This window comes from Bos javanicus, chromosome X (genome assembly GCF_032452875.1).
Source record: "Bos javanicus breed banteng chromosome X, ARS-OSU_banteng_1.0, whole genome shotgun sequence".
Lineage (NCBI taxonomy): Eukaryota > Metazoa > Chordata > Mammalia > Artiodactyla > Bovidae > Bos > Bos javanicus.
In genome coordinates this window covers 136196142-136223521 of record NC_083897.1, presented here as the reverse complement: position 1 = coordinate 136223521, position 27380 = coordinate 136196142, and positions in this window count along the sequence as shown.

The window sequence follows — 27380 nt, the reverse complement described above, 5'->3', positions numbered from 1 at the left end:
AATTATTCTATATGTAGAATGTACAACACAAAGATTGAACCCTAATATAACGATGAAATCTGGGTGACTATAATGTGTTAATGTAGTTTCATTGATGGTGACAAATGTAGTACTCTGGTGGGGGATGTTGATAATGGTGGCTGTGCAAGTGTGGGGTGGGGGCTATATGGGAAATTACTACAGTTTCTGTTCAGTTTTACTGTGAACCCAAAAGTGCTTTAAAAAATAAGTTCTATTAGAGAGACAGAGACACTCCATATCCCAACTTGAGCCAAATTAAAGACCCTTCGTAGTTCAGAAAGAGCATATGTAATAGACCCTGCCCTGGGGTCTTGAAAGAATTTTCTTCTTTGGCTTATCCTAAAAAGAACAATATGCTTTGTGCTAAAAACCAAACAACGCCCCCCCCCCCCCCGCCCAAACACCAAGAAAGCAATTTGACTTACTTTTTATCAACTCTCTTATATTGCCTGATGGTCTAATACCAAAGCTCAGGGCAGTAAATGCAAGACTAGGAAGTGCCAAAATAAAATGGATAAAGAGCACACATCTCCAATGATCTGGTCTGTACAAGGCTAGCATTTAATGTATGTGCAGTTGAACCAAGAAGATAGCAGAGTGGGCTGGCAATGATGTACAAACACTGTTTCTTGGGACTGAGCTTTTGCTAAGTGGGTGGTTCTCTTTTTTGGTGAGTAGTCAGCAGGCTGAGATTCCATGCTGTCAATAGAGTTGGATCCAGAAGCTTGGAACTCAGGAGGGTTGATTCTTACAGAATGGAACTTGAATATTTTCCTGGAAAGAAATCCATTCAGATACCACGTGGTGGCAGGCAGACCTACCCAGGGTCACCCACAGGCCAGGCAAGGCTTTCCTAGAAAGAATTTCTGGGTTGGCTTCAGACACATGATTGCTGCGGGAGAACTTGAATGTTTTATCTTTTCTCAAAGTCCAACTTTTCTTCTTCCCTTCCTCTGTTCACTTACTCAGCCTCATCATCCCTTCCCTCCCTTTTTCTCTCTTTCCCTTTTTCATTTTAATTTTTATTGAAATACAGCTGATTTACAGTGTTGGGTTAGTTTCAGGTATAGTGATTAAGTTATATATGTGTGTTTGTATATGTGTTATTGTTGTTCAGTCGCCTAGTTGTGTCCAACTCTTTGTGACCCCATGGACTGCAACACACCAGGCCTGCAGGTCCCTCACCATCTCCCGAAGTTTGCCCAAGTTTATGTCCATTGCATCAGTGATGCCATCCAGCCATCTCATCCTCTGATGTCCTCTTCTCCGTCTGCCCTCAGTCTTTCCCAGCATCAGGGACTTTACCAATGAGTCAGCTGTTCACATCAGGTGACCAAAATACTGGAGCTTCAGCTTCAGCATCAGTCCTTTCCAACGAGTATTCAGGGTTGATTTTCCTTTAGACTGACTGGTTTGATTTCCATGCTGTCTAAGGGACTTTCAGGAGTCTTCTCCAGCACCACAGTTTGAAGGCATCAATTCTTTGGTGCTCTGCTTCTTTATAGTCCAGCTCTCACAACCGTACGTGACCATTGGGAAGATTATAGCCTTGACAATACGGACCTTCGTAGGCAGAGTAATGTCTCTGCTATTCAACACACTGTCTAGATTTGTCGTCACTTTCCTGCCAAGAAGCAATCGTCTTCTGATTTCATGGCTGCAGTCAGCATCCGCAATGATTTTAGAGCCCAAGAAGAGGAAATCTGTCACTGCTTCCACCTTTTCCCCTCCTATTTGCCATGAAGGAATGGGGCCGGATACCATGATCTTAGTTTTTTTAATACTTAGTTTTAAGCTGGCTCTTTCACTCTCCTCCTTCACCCTCATCAAGAGGCTCTTTAGTTCCTCTTCACTTTCTGCCATTAGAATTGTATCATCTGCATATCTGAGGTTGTTGATGTTTCTCCCACCTATATTGATTCCAGCTTGTAACTCATCCAGCCCAGCATTTCTCATGATGTGCTCAGCATACAGGTTAAGCAAACAGAATGTGAGGAGACATGCCTGTCATACTTCTATCTCAATCTTGAACCAATCAATTGTTCCATACAGGGTTCTAACTGTTGTTTCCTGACCCACAAACAGGTTTCTCAGGAGTCAGGTAATGTGGTCTGGTATTCCCATCTCATTAAGAATATTCCACAGTTTGTTATGATCCACACAGTCAAAGGTTGTAGCATAATCAATGAAACAGAGATAGATGTTTTTCTGGAATTCTGTTGCTTTCTCTGAGATCCAGTGAATGCTGGCAATTTGATCTCTGGATTCTCTGCCTTTTCTAAACCCAGCTTGAACATCTGGAAGTTCTTGGTTTGCATAATGCTGAAGCCTAGCATGCAAGATTTTAAGCACGACCTTACTAGCATGGGAAATGAGTGCAACTGTCTGATAGTTAGAACATTCTTTAGTACTACCTTTCTTGGGAATTGGGATGAGGATTGCCCTTTTCCTGTCCTGTGGCCACTGCTGAATTTTCCAGATTTACTGACATATTGAATGCAACACCTTGATGGCATCATCCTTTAGGGTTTTGAAGAGCTCTACTAGAATTCCATCACATTCATTAGTTTTATTAACAGCAGTGCTTCCTAAGGCCCACTTGACTTCACACTCCAGAATATCTGGCTCTGGGTGACTGACCACACCATTGTAGTAATCCTGTTCATTAAGATCTTTTTTGTATTCTTCCATGTATTCTTTCCATCTCTTCTTGAGCTCTTCAGCATCTACTAGGTCTCTACCATTTCTTTCTTTTATTGTGTCCATCCTTGGGCAAAATGTTCTCTTGGAATTTCCAATTTTGCTGAAGAGATCTCTAGTCTTTTCCCTTCTGTTGTTTTCTTGCTTTTCACTTCTCTTCTCTCTTCAGCTATTTGTAAAGTCCCCTCAGATAACCACTTTACCTTCTTGCTTTTCTTTTCCTTTGGGATTTTTTTTCACTGCCTCCTGTACAATATTACAGACCTCCATTCATAGTTCTTCAGATACACTCTTTACTAGACCTAACCCTTTGACTCTATTTGTTACCTCCAGTGCATATTCACCCCCACTTTCTTTAAGCCTGAATTTTCCTATGAGAAGTTGATGATCTGAGCCACAGTCAGTTCCAGGTCTTGTTTTTGCTGACTGTATATGGTTTCTCCATCTTTAGCTACAAAGGATGTAATCAATTTCATTTCAGTATCGACCATTTGGTGATGTCCATGTGTAAAGTCATCTCTTGTGTTGTTGAAAAAGGGTGTTTGCTATGACCAGTGCGTTCTCTTGGCAGAATTCAGTTACCCTTTGCTCTGCTTCATTTTGTTCTCCAAGGCCAAACTTGCCTGTTACTCCAGGTATCTCTTGACTTCCTACTTTTACTTTCTAGTCCCCAATGATGAATAGAACTTTTTTTTTTGGTATTAGTTCTAGGAGGTCTTCTAGGTCTTCATAGAACTGATCAACTTCACCTTCTTCAACACTGGTGTTAGGGGCATGCTGCTGCTGCTGCTAAGTCGCTTCAGTCGTGTCCGACTCTGTGTGACCCCGTAGACCGCAGCCCACCAGGCTCCTGCGTCCATGGGATTCTCCAGGCAAGAGTACTGGAGTGGGTTGCCATTGCCTTCTCCAGTTAGGGGCATAGACTTGGATTACTGTGATGTTGAATGGCTTGCCTTGGAAGCAAATCGAGATCATTCAGTCATTTTTGAGGTTGTTCCCAAGTACCACATTTCAGACTCTTTTGTTGATTATGAGGGCTACTCCAATTCTTCTAAGGGATTCTTGCCCACAGTAGTAGATATAATCGTCATCTGAATTAAGTTTGCCCATTCCCGTCCATTTTAGTTCACTGATTCCTAAGATTCCGATGTTTATTCTTACCATCTCCTGCTTGACCACGTCCAATTTACCTTGATTCATGGACCTAACATTCCAGGTTCCTATACAATACTGTTCTTTGCAGCATCGGATTTTACTTTAATCACCAGACACATCCACAACTGAGCGTCGTTTGGCCCAGCTGCTTCGTTCTTTCTGGGCTATTAGTATTAGTAGTTGTCCTCCACTCTTCGCCAGGAGCATATTGGACACCTTCCGACCTGGGGGACTCATGTTTCAGTGTCGTATCTTTTTCTCCTTTTATACAGTTCATGAAGTTCTCACGGCAAGTATACTGGGGTGGTTTGCCATTCCCTCCTCCAGTGTGTGTGTGTGTGTGTTATTTTCTAAATTCTTTTCCATTATAGGTTATTACAAGATAATGAATACAGTCCCCTGTACTATACAGTAGGTCCTTGTTAGTTATCTATTTTATATATAGTAACGTGTATATTTTAATCCCAAGGGTGGGAGAAGGTATAAATTAGGAGGTTGGGGTTAGCAGATACACACTATTATATAAAATAGATAACCAACCAAGATCTACTATATAACAAAAGAAACAATACTCAAGTATTTTGTAAAAACACATATGGGAAAAGAATCTGAAAAAAAATAGGTATATCAATGACACCATTATTGTAAAAAAAAAAGAATATATATGTATAATAGAATCAATGTGCTGTACACCTGAAACTAACAGGATATTGTAAATCAACCGTACTGTAATTAACAAACAAACAATCTCAAACTCCTGATTTATTCCTCTCCCACCCTCTCACTATCCCCTTTGGTAACCATAAGTTTGTTTTCTAAGTCTATAAGTTTATTTCTGTTTTGTAAGTAAGTTCATTTATATAATTTGTAAAGATTCCACATATAAGTGATATCATATATTTGTCTTTCTCTGTCTGACTTACTTCACTGAGTATGATCCCCTCTAGGTCCATCCAACTGTTCCCATGTCTTGTTTGCCCTTCTCTCCTCTTTTCTATCATCTTGCACAGCCTTGAAGCTCACTCTCCCAGTTGGCATGTAGCATTCTGCCTTCTCACGTAGGAGATTTTATTAATAATTAAGTAGGGTGACAAAAGCATATTGAGCAAAGATTAACTGCCTGGGCAGTGCAGATTAAGGAAAGAAACAGGGAAATTAATTATGAAGACGAGATTGTTTTCTTTCATTTAGTTTTGACAGCTTTGATAAAGGCTCACATCAGCATCTGATGTGACAGAAAACCACTGCTTTCCCCCACCCCCCAAGCAATGACTTTTGAGCTTCTCTGTTCCTTTTCTTTTGCATCTTTATCCTGAGTGAACTTGTAGGATGGGGCCAGGGGCCTTAAAATATTCTTGAGGTTTCCTGATGTTTTTCTTCTGGCATTTTCCACGGTCCAGCCACACTCACACTGCAAGGAGCTTTTACATGACTCCACACAGCTGGTAACACCCTTGAAGGAAGCACTATGATGTTCTGTCCTCATTAATTGCCACCAATTGAGCTACACCCTGAGGAGACCAAAACCTTTCTATGTATCATTTAGAATTCTATGAAAATAAAAGAAGTACCTGAAATACTTTTTAAAAATGTGTTACACAGTTAAGGAGATGGTAAAATAAAAAGAAAGTAACACCATGTCATGATTCTTAGTTGGTTATTATGTGTTGGCATTTATAAATGAAAACAGGCATTAGTGCATATGCATATTTAATTGCTTCAGAAAGATCAAATGTGTCTCTGTGTTTGAGCAACAGATATTTAGAGCCAAGGTTATAGATATCAAACCTGAAGCATGAATCTTCCCTCCTGTATGTGAGCTGATAAAGAACTCTCCAGAACTGTCAGTTTCACAGTAGAGTACTGGCTGCCTCTGTTCAGCCTGAGAAGTATATTTAAGAAGAAGGCAAATACAAATAAGGAGCCATGGAGCCAATTCATTTGTGAGCAGAGTTTCTAGTCCATCAGTGGGTTTTCAGGTGTTTTTTTCTGATCATCCTGAGAGGAATATATCATAAATAAAAACTGAGGAGGAATTTGAAAAGAAAAAAAAAAAGACAAGAGGTGGTTTGCTCTATGTGAGAACTGTTTGTGATTAGTGAATATTCTTCATCATCTCCTGGAGTTTGCTCAAACTCACATCCATTGAGTTGGTGATGCCATCCAACCATCTCATCCTCTGTTGTCCCCTTCTCCTCCTGCCCTCAATCTTCCCCAGCATCAGGGTCTTTTCCAATGAGTTGGCTCTTTTTCGATTCAGGTGGCCAAAGTACTGGAGCTTCAGCTTCAGCATCAGTACTTCCAATGAATATTCAGGGTTGAGTTCCTTTAGGATTGACTGGTTTGGTCTCCTTGCTGTTCAAGGGTCTCCCAAGAGTCTTCTCCAACACCACAGTTCAAAAGCATCGATTCTTTGCTGCTCAGCCTTCATTATGGTACAACTCTCACAGATGTATAGGACTATTGGAAAAACCATAGCTTTGACTATACATGCTATCTAAAACCAGAAGCCAACTCTTTTTTTTTGTTTTTGTTTTTAATAGCTTTATTGAGGTATAATTGACATACAATAATACCACTCATTTTTGGTGTACAATTCAATACTTTTTAGTAGACTTAAAGAATTGGGTAACCAACAATCCAATTGCAGAACATTTCCATCATCAGCAAACTACAATCTGAGTTTATATATAAAGTTTTAGTGGAACACAGCCACATACACTCATTCATGTATTATTAGGGCCACTTTCCCTCTACAATGCAGCAGGGTTCAGTAGGTTTCAATAGAAAACTCATGGCCTACAGAGCCAAAAATATTCACCAGCTTGGTCTCTTGTAGGAAAAGTTTGTTCACTTTTTTTAAAGGGCAATTTGAAAAATGACAAACTTGAAAATTGCCCAATGTAAAGAAACATGTTATTTAGATAAAACCTGTTTTATTTTTAGACATCAATTCTGAGAATCAGCAGACTCATCTTCTTTAGCCTCAGTTTTCTTCATCTGTAAAAGGGGAACAGTCTCCACCCCATAGGGTGATTATAAACATGAAGTTCAGGTGATACATGGAAAACACATTTAGCATAGAGCAAGGGTGCATGAGAAGCATTCAGTAAATGACTTCCTGCACGCCCAGATGCCAGTGTTCATTCTGCTGCTTAGCCAGAGAGAGGAAGTGAAATCATTTTGTAAAACTGACTCTCAAAGAAAGTGTGGCCATTTAAGGGAAAGCTGCAAGCCCTTCTGAAATGCTCTGGGCAAGTAGCATAATCTTTTTTCATGCCTTCTTTGAAGAGGGCAGGGTGTGGGCAGTTACAGCAGTGTGTGTCTAGAAACCCTCATCACTCCATGTTCAAGACCTGGGTCACTAGACTCCCCCATCAGGGAAGCCCAACAGATGTGTGCAGAGCAGCTGGCCAGGTGTCTCCAGTCATTCAGTTTCTGTAGGTTTATGATCAAGTGGTCAGACAAAATCGCAAGAGAAATTAGAGATCATCTGATTGGGCTTTTAATTTCTGCAAGAGTCATGTGGGCTTGGGAGACAAGAATTACATGAGAAGAATCAAGTTCAAAGGTTTTTCTAGTTAGAGGGAAAATGCAGGAATATATCTGGGTAAAATACATGTACACATCTGACGAGCTGAAGAAATGCAAAATTAAATCAAGTGAGGTAATCACCTTGCTGAGGGTCAGTCAGTTCAGTCAGTTCAGTCACTCAGTCGTGTCCAACTCTTTGCGACCCCATGAATTGCAGCACTCCAGGCCTCCCTGTCCATCACCAACTCCCGGAGTTCACTCAAATTCATGTCCATCTAGTTGGTGATGCCATCCAGCCATCTCATCCTCTGTTGTCCCCTTCTCCTCCTGCCCCCAAGCCCTCCCAGCATCAGAGTCTTTTCCAATGAGTCAACTCTTTGCATGAGGTGACCAAAGTACTGGAGTTTCAGCTTTAGCATCAGTCCTTCCAAAGAACACCCAGGATTGATCTCCTTTAAAATGGACTGGTTAGATCTCCTTGCAGTCCAAGGGACTTTCAAGAGTCTTCTCCAACACCACTGTTCAAAAGCATCAATTCTTCGGTGCTCAGCTTTCTTCACAGCCCAACTTTCACATCCATACTCAGATATGCAGATGACACCACCCTTATGGCAGAAAGTGAAGAGGAACTCAAAAGCCTCTTGATGAAAGTGAAAGAGGAGAGTGAAAAATTTGGCTTAAAGCTCAACATTCAGAAAATGAAGATCATGGCATCTGGTCCCATCCCTTCATGGCAAATAGATGGGGAAACAGTGGAAACAGTGTCAAACTTTATTTTTTGGGCTCCAAAATCACTGCAGATGGTGATTGCAGCCATGAAATTAAAAGATGCTTACTCCTTGGAAGGAAAGTTATGACCAACCTAGATAGCATATTCACAAGCAGAGACATTACTTTGCCAACAAAGGTCTGTCTAGTCAAGGCTATGGTTTTTCCTGTGGTTGTGTATGGTTGTGAGAGTTGGACTGTGAAGAAAGGGTGACAGTATAATCCAGCTTGAATATATGACACATTCAAAGGATGCTATACACCACCCCATGTGAAAGTTTTGAAGTTGCGGTTACAGAGAATAAGTAGGATAAAGGGGGGAAAACTTGCAAAGTCATTCTAAGCCACCTTCATCCTGATACCCAAACCAAAGACACTACCAAATAAAGAAAATTACAGGCCACATATTGGAGGAGGAGATGATAACCCACTCTAGTATTCTTGCCTGGAAAATCGCATGGACAGAAGAGCCTGGAGGTGTGGGGCTACAGTCCATGGGGTTGCAAAGACATGACTTTGTGACTAAACAACAGGCCACACACAAGCTTAAAATGGCTTAAAGAGTTAAATGTAAGACACGATACCATAAAACTCCAAGAAGAGAACATAGGCAAAACATTCTCTGATATAAATCGTAGTAATGTTCTCTTAGGTCAGTCTCCCAAAGCAAAAGAAATAAAAGGAAAAATAAACAAACAGGACCTAATCAAACTTATAAGCTTTTGCACAGGAAAGGAAACCATAAACGAAACAAAAAGACAACCTCTGGACAGGGAGAAAATATTGGCAAATGATGTGACTGACAATGAATTAATCTCCAATATGTACAAACAGCTCATACAGCTCAATATCAAAAAAACAACCTACTAAAAAAACGGGCAGAACATACATAGACATTTCTCCAACAAAGAGATACAGATAGCCAATAGGCACATGAAAAGATGCTCAACATTATTAATAATTAGAGAAATGCAAACATACGATGATCATACTAAGCAAAGTAAGTCAAAAAGAGAAAGAGAAATACCATATAATATTTATATGTAGGCTCTAAATTATGACACAAATGAACTTATAGAGAACAGACTTGCTGCTGCCAAGGGGGAGGGGAGGGAGGGATGGAGTGGCAGTTTGGGGTGAGCAGATGCAAACTATCATATACAGAATGGACAAACAGCCAGGTCCTACTGTAGAGCACAGGGAACTACATTAAATATCCAGTGTTAAACCATAGCAGAAAAGGATATGAAAAATAATGTGTGTGTGTGTGTGTATAACTGAATCACTTTGCTGTACAGCAGAAATTAACACATTGTAAATCAACTATAGAGAGTAAATTTATATATCAATAAAATCAATTTTAAAACCTTTCTTCAAAGAAATTAAAGTTAGTGGATTGTACAATACAATAACACAGTATCTCAATATTGTGAGATACAATAAACACAATGCAATAATAATAATACAATAAACACAATCAATAGTAACTAGCATGTTTTAAAAATTTGACTGGATAAAGCATAATATTAAGTAACATGAAGTTGTGTGCCACAAATGGAAACTGCCTTCCCCCCACACCCTAAAATCAAAAGATGTGTGTGAATTGTCCCAATTAATGATGTGTTTGGGAAAGATCAGGAATCAGTTGACATGTATCATATTAATAGAAATTTGTAGAGGGTAGCAATTTACATCATCATAAAGCAAATCCCATAGGTTTGAAGCATGGAACACAAACCATAGAGCTTGTAATTTCTTAATTAGGCTTACGAAGTCACTTTCATGAAATATGTATTTGTATGTTTTCTTTTTCTTCTATTAATATAACATGAGACTGAAAATACAGAAGCAACACTATACTTAAAGTGAACCTTTTAGAGAGCCAGAGTTCAGTATTTTTGCATGATGGAGCTATGGTTTAAAATGAATCACTTGAAATATGTTGGCTATCTCTGTGACTGCCATGGCTTGAGCTGCCTTCATTCCACAATTACATATCATGATTTCCTTTGAAGGTGAGCTCCGCATAATTTATAAAAATCCAAACATTTTAGTTCACTCTGTGACATTAGATATCTTAAGCTTTAGCTCACTAAAATATTTTCCACATATCTATTCATACTTTACACATCTTTCTGTGTACATAATATAAACAGAAATTTATGAACACCCATTTCTTGTTTTCATAATAAGACCCAGCAGGAACAAACAGTTTTGGTTTGTGCACACTGACTAGATCAGATTTTACAGATTTTATTCTATTGAGCAGAAAAGAAATGCATCATAATATAGCAATGTTATTTCTTTTATAAGTGATGCAGTACTTTAATATGGAACTACATAAGAGGCCCCCTTTCCCAAGCTACGACTGAATGAAGGGCTATAGCAATTCTTATGAAAAAGATCATGTTTCCACGTAGCTATCATAATTTATTTCCAGATGAGTCTTTTGTTATATCTCCTATAAATATACAAAAGATAAGAAAGGGAGATAAGAATGCAACTAGAGATTACCACACTAAGTGAAGGAAGTCAGAAAGAGAAAGACAAATACCATATGATATCACATATGTGGAGTCTAGATTATGACAGAAACAAACCTATCCACGAAACAAAAACAGGCTTACAGATACAGAGAACAGACCTGTGATTGTCAAGAGGTGGGGAGGGGATTGAGTGGGAGTTTAGGGTAAGCAGATACCAACTATTGGGCTTCCCTGGTAGCTCAGAGGCAAAAAGTCCACCTGCCAATGCAGTAGAGACAAATTCAATCCCTGGGTCAGGAAGATCCCTTGGAGGAGGAAATGTCACTGCACTCTGGTATTCTTGCCTGGGAAATCTCATGGACAGAAGAGCCTGGCGGGCTACAGTCCATGGTGTCGCAAAGAATCAGACATGACTTACTGACCAAACAACAATAGATGTGAACGAGTATATATAAACAACGAGGTCCTACTTACTGCACAGCACATGGTATATTCAATATCCTGGGATAAATCATAATGGAAAAGAATATAAAAAAGAATACATATATGTGTTTTTTTAAAAAAAGAAGGGAGCTAGGCAGTTTATGCAGGAATCATGCAACACGTAGCATTCCAAGGAAAACTGTGCCTTTCTTTGTGTTGGGGATTGAGGTGAGTTTTGCATTTCCTCTTCCTCCTTTCTAAGCCCTTGGGTGATGGAGAACATAAAGTATCCAAAGTCAAATGATGTCCGCATTATTAATGGCAGGATGAGACTGTTAACTCTTCAAATTCAGAGTTCTCTGGAGTGCTGCCTCTTGGAAGAGTGGAGTCTGAAGGGCACTCTTTATGTCCACCTACCCGTACTCTTTCACAGGGCCGGGCCTGCCTCACATACAGAGTGGCTGGTAGGACATGTTGAAAAAGAGGGAATAGAAATTTTCCTTTTCCTAGAGAAGCTCTGTCCAGGAGGCCCCATTCCACGGATGTGAGATATGCAGGTAGAGGACTCTGTCCTGAAATGTCACCTAAGCTTACAAAGGGAAAAGACAGAAGGGGGCCGACTGGACTGTGGTCATTAAGGCACAGTAACACTACTGATTAAGAAAAGTATCACCTTATGAAAGCTCTCGACTCTAACCAGTTGGGTTTTTCATGCTTTCTGTTGGGAGGAACCTTTGGGGAGAGATGTTGTCACCCGAACAGTCAGGTGGAGAGGTGTGGAAATCCTCTCTTGTATGGAAACACAAGGGGGTGTATTGATATTAAGGGTTGTGGAAACATTTCATCTTTAACTCCAACTTGCATTAGCAACCCTGACAAGAAGGTCCTATACTGGTTCTTAAAGGCTTTGGCCCAGAAGTGGCACACATCACATGCTCATAGGTCATTGGACACAGCTAAGTACACAGTCTTGTTTAACTTTAAAGGGGCTGAGAAACATGGAGCAGGGGTACATGGATATTCAAAGAGCAGTAAATGTATTTGTCACAAAGTGTTCACTTAACCAGGAGCGATCATGTGCGTGGCATTGTTCTAAGTACTTTATATGTGTTATTTAATTTAACCTCTGAGATAAGTAACATTTTTATCTCTATTTTAAGTTGTGAAATATTCAATATCCTGATGTAAACTATAATGGAAAATAATATGAAAAAGAATATATATACATATGTATAACTGAATCATTTTGCTATACAGCAGAAATTAACACAACATTCTAAATCAACTGTACTTCAAGATAAAAAAGAAAAAAAAGAGGGGCTCCTAGTGTATGAGATAGTGAACAAATAAATTGCTCTGGAGCTTTGGGAAACTGTGTATCATTTTTAAGACATTATACAAGACTTAGCTACATTTTCTTACTATGATATGAGTGTCCTCTTACTATGTATTGTTCACAGGTTACATAATAATGATTAGGCATCAGACATGTAATATATTTTAACCACTGAAGGGATGATAGCCTGGAGACTCACACATTCAGTTTCCCACAAGATCCAGAGACTAAGCACAGAAGATGGTACCAAGCTCTATCATATTTGTTAAGGATGGTGAAGCAGCAGATAAAAGTTCAGATTTTTGATGATTCTGCTGAGCCACCCTGCCAGGCCTGGACTGCTCAACTCAGATGTAGTTTTGGGAAATGTGGTGTTCAGGGTAGATTCATTGCTATAACAAACAACCCTCTATTTTTAGGGGCTTAACAAAATGAAAGTTCATTTTCATTCATGGAAATGAAAATATCCATCTTAGATGTTTGTGCTGAATGACTCTCTGGGAAGATCCTTCCAAAGTGGCAAATAGGGATCTGGTCTTCCAGCTTGCGATTCCCCTATCCTGTATCTCTTAGAGTCCAGTCCATTCAGATGGGGAGTGGACGATCACCTGTGGGATGGTTTCATCACTCAAGCCTGGAAGTGGCACACAAGGCTATAAGGACTCAGCTCATTGGTGAACCACAGCCACATGGATGTGTCCAACTATAAGGAAGTCTGGGAAGTGTAGTTTAACCGTGTGTCCAGGAGGAAAAGAAATATGGCTTGAAGAACAACCAGCTAGTTTCTGCTGTGGTTGGAGAGAATGGTTTTCTAATTTAAGTGATTGTTATTTCTAGCCTGTTCCTAATTGTAGTTACATCAATTTTAGTATTGAACAGATATGTGTTATGTACCAGGATAGTAAAATTTCCAAGAAATATAAAAATAAGAATAAATGATGTAAAGAGAAAAAACCTATACAAAATTCAACATACTAAGGTTGACCCTTGAACAATACAAATTGGAACTGCATGGTTTCATTTATACACAGCTAGTTTTCAATAAATGCATATATGTACTATAAATATATTTTATCTTCTATATGATTTTTTAAAAATTTAATTAAAAAATTGAAGTATAGTTTATTTCAAATATTATATTAGTTTCAGGTGTACAAGATAGTGATTTCAACTTTTCATAGAGTGTATTTCATTTAAAGTTATTATCAAATATTGGTTATATTTCCTGTGCTGTACATTATCTTATGTTTTATTTATTTTATACCTAAGAGTTTATACTCCTTAATCCCCTTCCCTTATTTTGTCTCTCCCCCCACCAATCTCTCCACTGATAACCATTAGTTTCTTCTCTGTATCTGTGAGTTGGTTTCTGTTTTGTTATATTAATTCATTTGTTTTATTTTTTAGATTTCACATTTAAGCAGAATACAGTATTCTTCTTTCTCCTTTTGACTTACATCACTAAGCATAGTACCTTCCAGGTATTATAGTACATATGTCTTTTCAACTTAGTGTTTTTGTTTTCTATGGGTAGAAATTACTGGAGTGGAATTGTGGGACTGTTCAGTTCAGTTAAGTCACTAAGTCCGGTCTGACTCTTTTCGACCCAATGGACTGCAGCACTCCAGGCTTCCCTGTCCATCACCAACTCCCAGAGCTTGTTCAAACTCATGTCCATCGAGTCAGTGATAACATCCACCCATCTCATCCTCTGTCGTCCCTTTCTCCTACCGCCTTCAATCTTTCTCAGCATCAGGGTCTTTTCCAATGAGTCAGTTCTTCACATAAGGTGACCAAAGTATTGGAGTTTCAGCTTCAGCATCAGTCCTTCCAATGAATATTCAGGACTGATTTCCTTTAGGATGGACTGCTTGGATCTCCTTGCAGTCCAAGGGACTCTCAAGAGTCTTCTCCAACACCACAGTTCAAAAGCATCAATTCTTTGGCACTCAGCTTTCTTTATAGTCCAACTTTCACATCCATACATGACTACTGGAAAAACCATAGCTTTGATTAGACGGACCTTTGTTGGCAAAGTAATGTCTCTGCTTTTTAATATGCTGTCTAGGTTGGTCATAGCTTTTCTTGCAAGGAGCAGGTGTCTTTTAATTTCATGGTTTCAGTCACCATCTGCAGTGATTTTGGAGCCCAAGAAAATAAAGTCTCTCACTATTTCCATTGTTTCCCCATCTATTTGCCATGAAGTGATGAGACCAGATGTCATGATCAGTTTTCTGAATGTTGAGATTTAAGCCAACTTTTTCTCTTTTTTTGATATAAATTTATTTATTTTAATTGGAGGCTAATTACTTTACAATATTGTATTGGTTTTGCCATACATCATCATGAATCCTCCACGGGTGTACACGTGTTCCCCATCCTGAACCCTCCTCCCACCTCCCTCCCCATACCATCCCTCTGGGTCATCCCAGTGCACCAGCCCCAAGCATCCTGTATCCTGCATCGAAGCTGGACTGGCAATTCATTTCACATATCATACATGTTTCAATGCCATTCTCCCAAACCATCCCACTCTCGCCCTCTCCCACAGAGTCTAAAAGACTGTTCTATATATCTGTCTCTCTTTTGCTGTCTTGCATATAGGGTTATCATTACCATCTTTCTAAATTCCATATATATGTGTTAGTATACTGTATTGGTGTTTTTCTTTCTGGCTTACTTCACTCTGTATAATAGGCTCCAGTTTCATCCACCTCATTAGAACTGATTCAAATGTATTCTTTTTAATGTCTGAGTAATATTCCATTGTGTATATGTACCACAGCTTTCTTATCCATTCATCTGCCGATGGACATCTAGGTTGCTTCCATGTCCTGGCTACTATAAACAGTGCTCCAATGAACATTGGGGTACATGTGTCTCTTTCAATTCTGGTTTCCTTGGTGTGTAAGCCCAGCAGTGGAATTGCTGGGTAAGCCAACTTTTTCACTCTCCTCTTTCACTTTCATCAAGAGGCTCTTCAGTTCTTCTCCGCTTTCTGCCATAAGGGTGGTGTCATCTGCATATCTGAGGGTCTTGATATTTCTCCTGGCAATCTTGATTCCAGCTTGTGCTTCATCCAGCCTGGCATTTTGCATGATGTATTCTGCATATAAGTTAAATAAGCAGGGTGACAATATACAGCCTTGACGTACTCCTTTCCCTATTTTGAACCAGTCTGTTGTTCCATGTCTGGTTCTAACTGTTGCTTTTTGACCTGCATACAGATTTCTCAGGAGGCAGGTAAGGTGGTCTGGTATTCCCATCTCTTTCAGAATTTTCCACAGCTTGTTGTGATCCAAACAGTCTAAGGCTTTGGCAAGTCAATAAAGCAGAGTAGATGTTTTTCTGGAACTCTCATGCTTTTTTGATGATCCAACAGATGTTGGCAATTTGATCTCTGATTCCTCTGCCTTTTCTAAACCCAGCTTGAACATCTGGAAGTTCACAGTTCACATACTGTTGAAGCCTGGCTTGGAGAATTTTGAGCATTACTTTGCTAGCTTGTGAAATGAGTGCCAGTGTGCAGTAGTTTGAACATTCTTTGACATTGCCTTTCTTTGGGATTGGAATGAAACTGACCTTTTCCAGTCCTGTGGCCACTGCTGCGTTTTCCAAATTTGCTGGCCTATTGAGTGCAGCACTTTCACAGCATCATCTTTCAGGATCTGAAATAGCTCAACTGGAATTCCACCACCTCCACTGTCTTTGTTCGTAGTGATGCTTCCTAAGGCCCACTTGACTTCACATTCCAGGATGTCTGGCTTTTGGTGAGTGATCACACCATTTTGGTTATCTGGGTCATGAAGATCTTTTTTCTACAGTTCTTCTGTGTATTCTTGCCACCTCTTAATATCTTCTGCTTCTGTTAGGTCCATACCATTTCTGTCCTTTATTGTGCCCATCTTTGCATGAAGTATTCCCTTGGTATTTCTAATTTTCTTGAAGAGACCTTTAGACTTTCCCATTCTATTGTTTTCCTCTATTTCTTTGCACTGATCACTGAAGAAGGCTTTCTTATCTCTCATTGCTATTCTTTGGTACTCTGCATTGAAATGGGTATATCATTCCTTTTCTCCTTTGCCTTTCACTTCTTTTCTCAGCTATTTTTAAGGCCTCCTCAGACAACCATTTTGCCTGTTTGCATTTCTTTTTCTTGAGGATGGTCTTGATCACTGCCTCCTGTATAATGTTGGTAGCCAGGATCAAACTCATGTCTCCTGCATTGCAGGCAGATTCTTTACTGTCAGAGCCACCAGGGAAGCTATTTCCACCCACTGTGTACTAGAGGTCCTTTTTCTCTACATTCTTGCCAACATTTATCATTTGTTATCTTTTTATGATAGTTATTTGATTTGCATTTCCCTGATGATCAGTGATGTTGAGCATCTTTTCATGTGCTTGTTGGCCATCTGTATGTCTCCTTTGGAAAAATGTCTATTCAGGTATTCTGCCCATTTTAAAATCTGGTTGTGTATGTCTGTTTTTTTTTTTTTTGATATTGAGTTTTATGAGCTCTTTCTATATTTTGGATCTGAACTCCTTATGAGACATATCATTTGCAAATATCTTCTCCCATTCAGTGGTTGTCTTCTCATTTTATTGATGGTTTCCTGTACTGTTCAAAAGCTTTTAATTTTAATTAGGTCCCATTTGTTTATTTTTGCTTTTGTTTTCTTACCTGAAGAGACAGATCCTCAGGACTTATGTTAAGGAGTGTTCTGACTATGTTTTCTTCTGTGAGTTTTATGATTTCCAGTCTTATATTTATGCCTTTAAACCATTTTGAGTTTATTTTTGTATATGATGTTAGAGAATGTCCTAATTTCAATTTTCCCTGTAGCTGTCCACTTTTCACAGCAGTACACATTGAAGTGACTGTCTTTTCTCCATTGTATACTGTTGCCTCCTTTGTCATAGATTAATTGACCATATGTGCACATGTGTGCATGTTTAGTGTCCAACTCTTTGCAACCCCATTGATTGTAGTCTGCTAGGCTTCTCGGTCCATGGAATTCCCTAGGCATGAATACTGGAGTGACTTCCCATTTCCTACTCCTGGGGATCTTCCTGACCCAGGGATCAACCCACATCTCTTGCGCCTCTTGCATTGTATGTGTTTATTATGGGTTCTGTATCTTGGTCCGTAGATCTAAGTATCTGTTTTTGTGTGAGTGTCATAGTGCTTTGATTACTTTAGCTTTGTAGTATAGTTCCTTATGATTTTCTTAATAATTTTTTTTCTTTAACTTACTTTACTGTAAGTGAATGCCAAAGAAAATTGTGCTCATTTCACATACTAGCAAGGTTACACTCAAAATCCTTCAAGCTAGGCTTCAGCAGTATATGAACCAAGAACTTCCGGACGTACAAGCTGGGTTTCAAAGAGGAAGAGGAACCAAAGATCAAATTGCCAACAGTTGTTGGATCATGCAGAAAGCAAGGGAGTTCCAGAAAGACATTTATCTCTGCTTCATTGACTATGCTAAAGCCTTTGACTGTGTGGATCACAACAAACTGTGGAAAATTCTGAAAGAGATGGGAATACCAGACCACCTGACCTTCCTCCTGAGAAATCTGTAGGCAGGTCAAGAAGCAATAATTAGAACTGGACATGGAACAACAGACTGGTTCCAAATAGGGAAAGGAGTATATTCAGTCAAGGCTGTATGTTGTCACCCTAATTATTTAACTTATATGCAGATTACATCATGCAAAATGCCAGGCTGGATGAAGCACAAGCTGGAGTCAAGATTGCCAGGAGAAATATCAAGAACCTCAGATATGCAGATGACACCACCCTTATGGCAGAAAGCGAAGAAGAACTAAAGAGCCTCTTGATGAAAGAGTTTTGTCAAAGGCTTTCTCTGCATCCATTGAGATAATCATATGGTTTTTATCTTTCAATTCATTAATATGTGTATCACACTGATTGATTTGCAAATATTGAAGAATCCTTGCATCCCTGAGATAAAGCCCACTTGGTTACGATGTATGATCTTTTTAATATGTTGTTGGATTCTATTTGCTAGAATTTTGGTAAGGATTTTTGCATCTATGTTCAGCAGTGATATTGGCCTGTAGTTTTCTTTTTTTGTGGCATCTTTGTCTGGTTTTGGTATTAGGGTAATGGTGGCCTCATAGAATGAGTTTGGGAGTTTACCTTCCTCTGCAATTTTCTGGAAGAGTTTGAGTAGGATAGGTGTTAGCTCTTCTCTAAATTTTTGGTAGAATTCACCTGTGAAGCCATCTGGTCCTGGGCTTTTGGTTGTTGGAAGATTTTTGATTACAGTTTCGGTTTCCATGCTTGTGATGGGTCTGTTAATTTTTCTATTTCTTCCCGGTTCAGTTTTGGAAGGTTATACTTTTCTAAGAATTTGTCCATTTCTTCCAAGTTGTCCATTTTATTGGCATATAGTTGCTCATAGTAGTCTCCTAGGATTATCTCCATAGATGCAGAGAAAGCCTTTGACAAAATTCAACATCCATTTATGATAAAAATCCTCCAGAAAGTAAGCATAGAAGGAACATACCTAAACATAATAAAAGCCATATATGATAAACCCACAGCAAACATTATCCTCAGTGGTGAAAAAGTGAAAGCATTTCCCCTAAAGTCGGGAACAAGACAAGGGTGCCCACTCTCACCACTACTATTCAAGATAGTTTTGGAAGTTTTAGTCACAGCAATCAGAGAAGAAAAAGAAATAAAAGGAATCCAGATTGGAAAGAAGAAGTAAAACTCTCCCTGTTTGCAGATGTCATGATCCTCTACATAGAAAACCCTAAAGACACCACCAGAAAATTACTAGAGCTAATCAATGAATATAGTAAAGTTGCAGAATATAAAATTAACACACAGAAATCCATTGCATTCTTATACACTAACAATAAGAAAACAGAGAGAAATTAAGGAAATGATTCTATTCACCATTGCAATAAAAAGAATAAAATACTTAGGAATAAATCTACCTAAAGAAACAAAAGACCTATATATAGAAAACTATAAAACACTGATGAAAGAAATCAAAGATGACACAAATAGATGGAGAAATATACCATGTCCATGGATCAGAAGAATTAATATAGTGAAAATGAGTATACTACCCAAAGCAATTTATAGATTCAATGCAATCCCTATCAAGCTACCAACTGTATTTTTCAGAAAACTAGAACAAATAATTTCACAATTTGTATGGAAATACAAAAACCTTGAGTAGCCAAAGCAATCTTGAGAAAGAAGAATGGAACTGGAGGGATCAACCTGCCTGACTTCAGACTATACTACAAAGCTGCAGTCAGCAAGACATTATGGTCCTGGCACAAAGAAGAAATATAGATCAATGGTACAAAATAGAAAGCCCAGAGATAAATCCACACACCTATGGACACCTTATTTTTGACAAAGGAGGCAAGAATATACAACGGAGAAAAGACAATCACTTTAACAAGTGGTGCTGGGAAAACTGGTCCCAGAAGAAGGAAACTAGAACACTTTTTGACACCATACACAAAAATAAACTCAGAATGGATTAAAGATCTAAACATAAGACCAGAAACTATAAAACTCCTAGAGGAAAACACAGGCAAAACACTCTTTGACATAAATCACAGCAGGATCCTCTATGACCCACCTCCTGGAGTAATGGAAATAAAAGCAAAAGTAAACAAATGGGACCTAATTAAAATTAAAAGCTTTTGCACAACAAAGGAAACTACAAGCATGGTGAAAAGACAGCTTTCAGCATGGGAGAAAATAATAGCAAATGAAGCAATTGACAAAGAATTAATCTCAAAAATATAAAAACAGCTCATGGAACTCAATTCCAGAAAAATAAGTGACTCAATCAAAAAATGGGCCAAGGAACTAAACAGACGTTTCTCCAAAGAAGACATACAAATGGCTAACAAACATGTGAAAAGATGCTCAACATCACTCATTATCAGAGAAATGCAAATCAAAACCACAATGAGGCACCACGTCATGCCAGCCAGGATGGCTGCTATCCAAAAATCTACAAACAATAAATGCTGGAGAGGGTGCGGAGAAAAGGGAACCCTCTTATACTGTTGGTGGGAATGCGAACTAGTACAGCCACTATGGAGAACAGTGTGGAGATTTCTTAAAAAACTGGAAATAGAACTGCCATATGACCCAGCAATCCCACTGGGCATACACACCGAGGAAATCAGAATTGAAAGAGACACATGTCCCCCACTGTTCATTGCAGCACTGTTTATAATAGCCAGGACATGGAAGCAACCTAGATGTCCATCAGCAGACGAATGGATAAGAAAGCTGTGGTTCATATACACAATGGAATATTACTCAGCTATTAAAAAGAATGCATTTGAATCATTTCTAATGAGGTGGATGAAACTGGAGCCTATTATACAGAGTGAAGTAAGTCAGAAAGAAAAACACCAATACAGTATATTAACACATATATATGGAATTTAGAAAGATGGTAATGATGACCCTATATGCGAGACAGCAAAAGAGACACAGATGTAAAGAACAGACTCTTGGACTCTGTGGGAGAAGGTGAAGGTGGGATGATTTGAGAGAATAGCATTGAAACATGTATATTACCATATGTGAAACAGATCACCAGTCCAGGTTTGATGTATGAGAGAGGGTGCTCACAGCCGGTGCACAGGGATGAACCTGAGGGATGGGATGGGGAGGGAGGTGGGAGGGGGGTTCAGGAGGGGAACACATGCACACCCATGGCTGATTCATGTCAATGTATGGCAAAAACCACTACAATATTGTAAAGTAATTAGCCTCCAATTAAAATAAATAAATTATTAAAAAAAAAAAAGAAAGTGAAAAAGGAGGGTGAAAAAGCTGGCTTAAAACTCAGCATTCAGAAAACTAAAATCATGGCATCAGGTCCTATCACTTCATGGCAACTAGATGGGGAAACAATGGAAACAGTGACAAACTTTATTTTCTTGGGCTCCAAAATCACTGCAGATGGTGACTGCAGCCATGAAATTAAAAGATGCTTACTCCTTGGATGGAAAGCTATGACAAACCTAGACAGAGTATTGAAAAGCAGAGACATCACTTTGCTGACAAAGGTCTGTATAATTAAAGCTATGGTTTTTCCAGTAATCATGTATGGATGGGAGAGTTGGACCATAAAGAAGGTTGAGATGTGAACAATTGATGCTTTCTAATTGTAGTGCTGGAGAAGACTCTTGAGAGTTCCTTGGACTGCAAGGAGATCCAGCCAGTCCATCCTAAAGGAAATCAGTCCTGAATATCCATTGGAAGGACTGATGCAGAAACTTCAATACTTTGGCCATCTGATGCAAAGAGCTGACTCATTGAAAAAGACTCTGATGCTGCAAAAGATTAAAGGCAAGAGGAGACATGGGCAGCAGAGAATGAGATGGTTGGATGGCATCACTGACTCAACAGATGTGAATCTGTGCAAAATCCAGGAGATAGTGAAGGTCAGGGGAGCCTGGCGAGCTGCAGTCCATGGGGTTGCAAAGAGTCGGACATGACTCAGTGACTGAACAACAACAAAGTGTAAGAATACAGTATCTAATACTTATAACATACAAAATATGTGTTAATTGGATGTTTATGTTATCAGTAGGGCTTCCAGTCCACAGTAGGCATTAATAGTTAGGTTCTGGGGAGGCAAAAGTCGTACAGAAATTTTTGACTACATGGGGGTGGGAGGTCAGTGCCCCTAATGACCCACGCAGTCAAAATTGTTCAAGGTTCAACTGAGTATGTTTACATACATAGGTCTGTAAATGTAAAGACAATAAATAGTCCAAGAGGACACATCAAAATTTTAAATGTAGTTACTTTCTTAGAAAGGGTAATGGATTTAAATAGGACTTTCATTTACTTTCTAATCCACATGCTTTTATACTGTTTAATTTTTTTTTTACAAAGGGAATGTATTTTTATCTATAATAAATAAATTTGAAATAAAATAGCTTATGTATAGTCTTTGTCACTTCTTTTAAAGAAACTATGTAATTTTGAATTACAAAACTCATGAAGAAGAACCGTAGAGGGTTTCCCTGATGGCTCAGTAGTAAAGAATCTGCTTTCCAATGCAGGAGACATGGGTTCGATCCCTGGTCCGGTAAGAACCCACATGCCGCGGAGCAACTAAGCCAGTGCACCTCAACTATTAAGCCTGTGCTCTAGAGCCCGGGAACTGCAACTACTGAGCCCGTGTGGCAACTACTGAAGCCTCTGGACCTAGAACCCGTGCTCTACAACAAGAAAAGCCACTGCAATGGGAAGCCTGTATGCTGCAACCAGAGAGCAGACCCTGCTTGCTGCAACTAAAGAAAAGCCCCCATAGCAACGAAGACCCAGAACGGCCAAAAATAAAATAAAAAAAACTTTAGAGAGTTCACGCATAGCTCAGAAAATTCCTAGATTGTGTGGAAGTAAGAATGACAGTGAAATTGAATGATTCCGAGAAGATCAAAGGAAATAAGAAAACAGACATTAGGTAAATGAAACTTTCCCTATATTGAGTGAAGACAATCAAAATGAAATGTGTTTTAAAGTGCAGGATTAAGAATTTCAATTAGACATAAGGAAGATCTTTTTCATCATCCTGCCTGTTAAAAATTCAACTGGGTTATAACGGGGGTGGGGGGTGGGGTGTGGAATCTCATTTCCAAGGAGCTGGTTTGAGGAAAGAAGGGATTTTATTGCTATATTTTGCAAGTTGGATAGAATTTCTCCTCTTTTCACTCTAGTGGGCATGGTTATTCTAGGTGAAACATACTTAAAGACTGTTTGTGTTTCCTATTTATCTTGTAGTTTTTGTCATTGCTTACATCATTACTAGGAGAACTAGATGGCGTATGTTATAGGGAGAGTGAGAGAGGGCAGGTTGGCTGATTCTGGTACCCAGGTGGATATACGGGGCGGAGGCAGCACAAAGTTGTCATCTCATTGCTGCTGCTAAGTCACCTCAGTCGTGTCCGACTCTGTGCAACCCCATAGACGGCAGCCCACCAGGCTCCTGTCCCTGGGATTCTCCAGGCAAGAACACTGGAGTGGGTTGCCATTTCCTTCTCCAATGCATGAAAGTGAAAAGTGAAAGTGAAGTCCCTCAGTCATGTCCGACCCTCAGCGACCCCACGGACTGCGGCCTTCCAGGCTCCTCCATCCATGGGATTTTCCAGGCAAGAGTACTGGAGTGGGGTGCCATTGCCTTCTCCTGTCATCTCATTAAGCAAGGTTAAAGTACAGATTTTCCCCACCGATTACACCTTGTTCTGCATTCTCTTGTGTTCACACTTTTTTCTCTTTTTTTGCTTACTTTCTTTTCAGCTTTCTTGGGAGAAATATTTTGTGTATTAAGGATGGTATGAATGAAGTTTAATCATCATCCCTTTATTATACTGCACATAAAGCTGGTATAGTACTTTCTAACTTGATAAGTGTGTTAGATTTACTTGTAAATTAAGGATATTTGTATTATAGATGGGTGTGTCACGAAAGGAATAACATCTATGCTTAATACCATACATAAAGTCTTACAGGATATTCACGGTGAACTTTGTTTTCATTTTTAACATGTTTTCAATTTCTAGATTTAGTGTTCACAATTTTATAGCATAAGAGGGCAAACAGAATAGAATAAATGAGCAAACTGGTATTAACTCATTTGCTAGCTCTTGCTCGATCTTTTTTCTTCCTTCAACATCCTGAGATGCCCTCGCTCACCATTATGGGGGAGAAGAATCAGGAATAAAATGAACTGAGGAGTAAGATGGCAACAGGAATTTCAGTTTCCTTAATAATACTCCAGTTCATGTAAGGAAACCTTCTATTTTGATAAAATTTAAGAGAAAAGTTTGGAATTCAATAATTTACATTTTCTAGGCTCTCCATTTTCGTTTTTACCTCTGATCTGCTTAAGCAGTATACTCCTCCCACAATTTATTGCCTTTTAAGGCCATGAATTCAGAGGGCTGACAGTAAATCTGGACAAGCTCTAATATGCCTTGTGCCAACTGTAATTTAGCTGGTCCTTTGAGAGCTCAAGTTTTTTATTACCATAAATATTCTTCTGCTTCCAGGCGTCTCCCTGCTGACAACGTTGTCCAATTTTGAATCCCGACATCTTCATTTCAAAAGCCTGAAGATGAAACTGCAAAGGTCAGGTTTCATTGTAATTGCAGGCTCTGCTGAGAAAGACCGCATTCCTGAGGACGGAGCAGCCGCCCACCGCTTGGTTTGGCGAGCACAGGGCTTGGGCAAAATGTCACCGTGCAATTCAGGTGAGTGATTGCACCTGGCACTTGGATCATCAGGAAATATTTGGTCATTTTTCACAGTGTCTGACTTTGTCACCACACAAGGAGAGAAAGAGTTTAAAGAGGACTCTGATTTTGCATACATGAACATCGCATAATTCCTCCTTCTGGAATGTCCTTTTCTCCTTTGTATAACGGATGCTTCTAACCTTCAGATCTTATCTCAGGGCACACGACTTGATGTGGCTGATCTCTCAGTACCTTGTATTTACCCACAACACGGGGATAATGATGGCTTCTACTTCCAAGAGGCATTGGGAAGATTAAATGAGTCAGTGTACAGCACATACTTAAAAGGGTGCCTGGCACGAAGTCAATTCTCAACTGTGCTTAGCTATTATTATGACCTTTAGCACAATAATAGCTAAGGCTGTCTGAGCGAGGGACTTGTTTCACTTGCGTTTTCTTGTATCGTCCTCGCAGTAGCCCAATGAGGTTGGCACCACTGTCATCTGTACTCTACAGTGGAGGAGACCGAGGTTAGATTGGTATCTTGTTCAAGGTCACAGAGCAAGTCAATGTTGCACCCAGAATTTCCATCCAAGCCCCGAGACTCTAGAGCAAAGCCATGAGGACAAAGCTATGCAACACAAGCTGTCATTACCCTGCTCATAGCCCATCACTCTTACTACACCAGGGCACGCTGGCCTGACTTCCAACTCCCAGCACCTGCATTTTGCTGCATTTCTCTTTGGCCTGTGAATCCTCCTTCACCACTCACGTGGAAGACCAACAAAGACAGGCAGTCAACATCCTGGGAGCAGCCCTCGACTAAGGATTGCTGTGGGTTCACAGATAAATACCCCAGCTCGGTCCCGGAGTGGGGTAACTTTGAGAAAAGTTCAGCTCTGGCTCCTGGGTTTAGGTGCCCACTGTGGCAGCTGACTCTGCACCCTTTATTATCTGCCTTCTGCTCCCTGACTCACTTCTTCACTCTCCTAATGTTTCATTCACCTCCCAAATATCTTTCACTTGAACCTTGTCTCAGGGTGTGATTTTGAGGGAAACCAAAGTAAGATAGTCTCTTTCAATGCTGGGAGTCCTCAACTCTAAAGATGCTGGAGGTGGAGAAAAATAAGGGAACAGCTGGAGTCAGACAGAAGGAAGAAAGTATATCACCCAACTGTGTGTTCTGTGAGTACGTAGCAAGATTTCTTAATCTCGGCATAACTGACATTTGGGTCTCTGTTGGGGGGACTGCGCTGTGTATTGTAGGAAGTTGAACAATTATCACTAGACTCTACCCAATAGAAAGTGAAAGTGGTCACTCAGTTGTGTCTGATTCTTTGCGACCCCATAGACCCTGCCAGGCTGCTCTGTCCATGAGATTCTCCAGGCAAGAATACTGGAGTGGGTAGCCATTCCCTTCTCCAGGAGGTCTTCCCTCACCCAGGGATCAAATCCGGGTCTCCTTCACTGCAGGCAGACTCTTTACCATCTGAGCTACCAGGGAAGCCCCCTACCCAATAGAAGCCTGTAGCAATCCCTCCATCACCATTTATGATGACCCCAAATGTCTCCAGATACTGCCAAATGCAACCTTGGGGGAAGGGCAAAGTTACTCGCAGTTAGAGATGAGACTGTTCTCTTCTTGATTGACATATTGACTTGGCAGGTTATTAATTCATTCAAGAGGATTATAATGATATTAACATTATCAAATGCCCATGTTCAAGGCATTCTACCTGCTGCTCTACATACACATCTCATTTGGTCCTTCCAGCATTTTGTTATGTCCATATCACACATAAGGAAAACGAGGCTCATGAAGAGTAAGTGATTTCCCCAGTGTCATAAGACAAGTAAAAGATGGACCCAGCCCTATCAGACTGCAAGTCCGTGCCCTCCTCAACTAAGATTCATTTATTCATGCATTAATGCATTGGTGTATGCAATATTTATTGAGCATCTGTTGGGTGTCAGGGACGGGGCGTTAACAGTGGATGCTACAACTGCAACCCTGCTCGGTGTCAGCACAAAGTTGTCTCAGGATCTCTTGCACCAAACTAAACAAAATCAAACTACACTAAGTTTTGGGGGTTATCAGAAAACCTACTTTCCTGGACACCATTTTGTTAGCAAATATGTTCTAAATTTCAAAGACCTTATAAATAAACTCTTGGAACACAACCTATCCAAAATCTGGAAACTACCTGTACGTATTCTGGAAAATTCTTTTTTTCCCCCTAATCCCTTGGATTTTCCAAGAAAAAAAGGGGGGGGGGCATCATTCTGTAAACAGTACACAGTTACGATTTCAGTGGTTGTAATGATTTTTATGGGGACTCAAGGAAACACTAGTTCTGATGTTTTCAGAATGCCATTTCCTTTCTGTTTGACTTAGACAATTAGCAAGAGGACCTTACCTGCTTATCAGATAATAGTTTCACTTACGTTTCTCATGACTAGAAATAAGAGAAGTTTCCAAGGTAACGGGAGACTAAGCTGTTTTGCCCTCCAGTGTATCAGGACTTTAAAATGGGATTCTACCAGTCTTAGTTTTTGCTAAGGTCTTAAAGGTTGTTAATAAAAAATAAAAAGTGTTAAATATTCTCACGTTCCAATGTTCCAACAAGACGCACGTGATGAACACACACAGAATTTTGGAATCTGAGCTCAACATCAAGTGAAGTACATAA